Consider the following 5,068-nt stretch of genomic DNA (forward strand, 5'->3'; position numbering starts at 1 on the left):
CCACCTCCTCAAAACTCCCTCACTCGAGTTGTTCTCATAACTTTGGCCACCCACTGGAAGCAAGGATCCATCGTTCTGCAAGAGAATTTCTACAGGAGCATGCACAAAAATTCCTACAGGAATAGTCTACATGAGCAGCATACAAGATACACAGAGGCAGTCTACAAGATAGGCAGAGAGGGGTTCAAGATGGAATATCATGAGAATTTTCCACTGCCACATTCTAAAGAGGTAAGATCTAAAAATCCATCCCCCTTTACAAGCAAATGAACTAGATGAATTACATACACAGGAAACTTTGTTTTCTCCTGAATTTATAATTCTTGTGTCAAACCTTTCATTTCCTTCTAAAGCCTCACAAGCAAGATAATAGGAGGGTTTAATAGGAGAGAACCCACAAACAATGTGAGGATACAACAACACCCCCAAGTGCTTGAAATCTTTATAAGACACCAATGGATGGGGTTTTTCAAAAAATTCACAGGGTATGATGATGAGGTGGCTCAAGAATTGGCTCATTCGCTCACTCCACACAAAAGAATCCATGCCACTAATATAGTTAGAGGGATCACTATAGATCTCACCCCAGATCTCATCAGTAGGATCACCACACTTCCCCTAGGAATTCCATGGAGAAAAGAAGACAAAGCAAAGAGTTAGGTGGCAAAAAGGAAATTCTTTTTAGAAGGTGAAGAACCCACAGAGGATAAAAATGAAGTAAGGAGAGATAGTCTGCCATACCCATGGAGATGGTAGGTTACCAACTCATCAAATATATCTCATCTGAGGGTAGATATACTGTTGTTTATGGCTACCATTTTAGGATGCTTGAAGAATTAAGATTTGGGGTAGAAACACCACTTCACCAAAGACTCAACATACCATATTTCTTGATGCAATCACTCATAGACTCCAGTAGCAAAGTAAAGGAAGGGAATTCCCAACAATTGGCTAACCATGGGTTGATCAGGATCCTCATTAAGGATGCCCTACAAAACCTTAGGATCCCTATAACATGGTCAGTATTCAGAGACTTACCAGTAGAGGATGACATCAAAACCCTCAACTATGATATTAGTCCTTCTATTAGTGAGGAGGAGGAAAAAAGAAGAAGAAGATACAGAGCTAGATGGGGATGAGATGGATGAAGAAGAAACTAATATAGAGGAACATGATGAAGGAGAAGAGAAGGAGGATGATGTTGAAACAGAGGAGGAAATGAAAGAAAAAACTGATGGAGATGAGAAAGAACAACAAGAGGAATAATATAAGAAAAACAAAGAGGAAGAAGGCATTGAAATAGAAGGGGAAGAACACATGGAGGAGTCACCTAGTGTGTCTCCAAAGGCCCCTAAGACGGAGGCAACAACGGTCCTCACTGCTCTCAGCACCCTAGTCAAGCAAAAAGGGAAAAGAAGGAGGCAAACCCCTCTATATTTCAGAACAAGAAAGAGCACAAGAATCAAACAAGGGAAGCCACAAATATCAACAAAAATCCCTATTGATATTGAAGATTCCCCTACACCAAGGGACAGAGAAGTAATAATGAGAGATCAACTTGAGAGGGAAAATGCATGGCTGTGAGGACAACTACAGGAAAGGGAAAACCAACTAGCATGTATGGCTAGCCTCTCCTTGGAGGCCATCTAGTGTAGGATGCTAGCTAAATCCTATGCTCTTTACCTTAGAGAACAATGGCTGCAACTTCAGATTAAAACACTAGCACAAAGGGGCACCATGCCATTTTAGGACTACAAGCAATTTATTGATCTTTATGATCAACGTACACTAGAGGATAGGCCAAAATGGCTGAGTTTTACTTGCACAACATGGCCCTCACATACATGAATGTTTGGGATCCTAACGCTAAGCTAGGAGATCTACAATTAATGGCTTTGGCATCATGGATGAACCATGAGGAGTCAAGGGCTATAGAGATGAAAATAATATTGGCCAAAGAGAAAAATGAACCTCTTTTCATCAGAGCTGAAAAATCAAATCCCATGACCCTATTTAGCAACCATAATCTAATTGAAAATGATCCTTAGCTGGCACCTAGATATCTTGTTGCCCAAGAGAAAGCAATTTGACATTTTGAGGATATGTTTAGGCTACTAGAAGATGATAGTATACATGCCTGCTCAAGGAGATGGAACACACTGCCACATAGCTTGAAGATTAGAGAATATCACTCCCCTCAAAGGTTGAGAGAGGCACTCAATAGGACACCTATGCATAAGCAAACAATGCAAAGGTTGAAGGTCAATTAGATAGGCTAAAACTCAGTCCACAACTACTACTAGCGATGCTAGAAGGGAGAAAAGAAGAAGAGGAAAAGAGGAAGTGGGAAGAAGTAGAAAGGAAAGCAGGCTTCTATGCACAAGAATAAGAGACCGCAACAAAGGCATGGGATGTCAGAGAGGCTACCAGAGCCATGAAGGACATGGAAATTAACTACGTTGCTTAGAGGATGAGCAACACTTTCAGTAGGGGGGTGATGATGAACCTCATCATTGGGTAATTATATGGGCCTTAATTCACCTCCTAGCTTAGTCAAACCAACTATTCTCACAACTTATTGCATACTTTTGATTATATTTTGCTTATGAGATGAGTTAGAGTTGGATATTTTGCGTTGTGGTCTAATGTGCATGTAATGCAGGATTAAAGGATAAAAGGAAGGAGTTTTAGCAAAGACCTTGGTCAAAACTCGAATGGGACAAGGAAAGGAATTCTAGGAGGTAAATCCTCCTCATTTACGACCTCTCCATTCGAATATTCCTTTATCAGCTCGGAGTGCAACCAACCAAATCATGAGGACTAGAAAGCAGTTGAGCAAGTGAAAGTCAAAGCACCAGTTCTCTCGAGTTTGGGAGCCGAGCCTCTCTAATTTTAAGGAAGTCGTTGGAGACTTCAATTGTACAAGTAGAGAGGCCTAGGACCACAGTAGGATTCAAACTTTTGATTGTAAAACACTACTTTATTTTCGAGTTGCAAGACTTGTCACAGTTTTTGATGTAATCCATTGTTTTGATAAAAGGAATAAGTTTTGTTTTGAGCCAGCAATGAGTTAACTCAGGGGGCTGAAGCTCTTGGGTTAGGGCCCAACCCTAGCAGCTAAGGCTCCTATTTATTGTACATGTATGTTAGTGTAGATTCATGGTTTAATTGTTCATTTGCTTAAGTAGATGCATTTCCATTACCGTAGTGTAGCGTAGATTATTTGTGTTTTAGTTTGCTTCCATTTGTGCCTTCTTTCAATTAGCAGGTTAGCCAGGAGTTCTTGAATGAAGTTTGTTGTCTTGATTCAGTATAAGTTTCATTTCATTATCGTCTTTCTCCATCAATTTTTGCTAATATTCTTGTTTCCTTCAGCACGAAATGCTTAAGCGAAAGCTAATAAAAAACATCTTGATCAGATTATACCCATAGATTTCCTTACCGTCCGATCCACAACAAACTTGACCAATCACCATCCGATTCATTTCAATGCTTGACTTTATGCGCTCTAGATCCCCATTGTCGATCTATCTAGATTGATCCAACGACTATCGTGAATTCTTCCACCTACTTTATGCGCTCCAAATCTCCACCATTGATCTGTTGCGCCCTTGATCCAATGGCTATCGCGTCATCTCACATGAATTATTGCATGACCAATACCCGACTGAGAACACGTGAGAAAAGTGGTTTTCTCGTGCTACATGTCATTCACTTAGGCTAATCGCGTAAAATTTAAAAATATAGCTTACAGCCCTTATGACGCACAAGATACTACTTAGCACCTTTATTCATTTCCACGTTTGACTTTAAGCGCTCCATATCTCCACTGTTGATCTGCCTCTCTTGATCCAACAGCTATCGCGTCACCCGATCGCCAACTAGCTTGGCTGATCTCCACTGTTGATCAACCCTTCCCGATCCAATGGCTATCGCGCAATCTTGTGCGAATTCTTGCACGACCGATATCCGCCCGAGAGCACGTGAGAAAAGTGGTTTTCTTGTGCTATGTGTCACTCACTTAGGCTAATCACGCAAAATTTAGGAATTCCACTTACAACTTTGAGGGCGTGCGAGAAATTACTTACCACCTATGAAGACCGCTCCATCATTCCGCACGTTTTTTACCCTTATGTCACCACGTGACTTGATGTGATCCACCCATCTATTCACTTCATCTCCGCGATAAGATCTTTGCCACTCATCTTTTGTTAACCTTGTTCGTCCATCTCTTGACTTAATCTCTGCGATAAGATCTTCGCCATTCATCTTCCGTTAGTCCTATTCGTCCATCTATTCACTCAATCCCATGCGATAAGATCTCCTCCATTCATCTCCCGTTAACCCTGTTCATCCCTCTATTCACGTAATCTTCTGTGATAATATCTCTGCCACTCATCTCCCGTTAATATTGTTTGTTGGGCATGGGATCCCCTGGAGCATGTTTTGGGGCTCAAATTCCAAGTTTTGGTCAATTGTATTGTAAGACTCCGCGAAGTGTATAATCGAGTCATAAGGTTGTCCGCCCTAAGCATTGTATTATAATTTAATGTAAAGTTGTGTCAGCCTACCCATGGTCTGCGGACCATGGGATTGTATAAATAGAGCGAGGCTCTAAGTGTAAAGATAGCTTAGGAGAGAATAGAGATATAGAATAGCGAAGGCATGGTTAGAGCATAGAGTGGAACCTAAAGTGTACTAGGTCGTAGTAGTAGGAAGAGGCTCTATAGTTGAGTGTGCAGAGGCCTAGTAGAGCCTGCAGCTGAGTGTGCGGACCCCTGTAGCTGAGTGCGTAGGGCGGAGTCGGGTCTGTACTTGGAATTGAAAGTTAATAAAGAGAAGTTTACTTTGTGCATCTATTCTTGAATTTGTGTTTGATGTATGCATTACTTTTATTTTGGTTATTTACTGCGCACACTTGATGAATACTCGTATGAATTCTTATATAGGAAAATAATCTAAGTAAACAAGTTAATAGAGCCTAACTAAGGAAGACTTGGGTAAATAACATGGGTCGCGCTGTGGCTAGAACTGCGCGAACATAGTATCATAGGGCGCGAGGTGCCCA

Source organism: Pinus tabuliformis, chromosome 9 (assembly GCF_031772625.1).
Source record: "Pinus tabuliformis cultivar Carrire ecotype Pingquan chromosome 9, CPIR1, whole genome shotgun sequence".
Taxonomy (NCBI): domain Eukaryota; kingdom Viridiplantae; phylum Streptophyta; class Pinopsida; order Pinales; family Pinaceae; genus Pinus; species Pinus tabuliformis.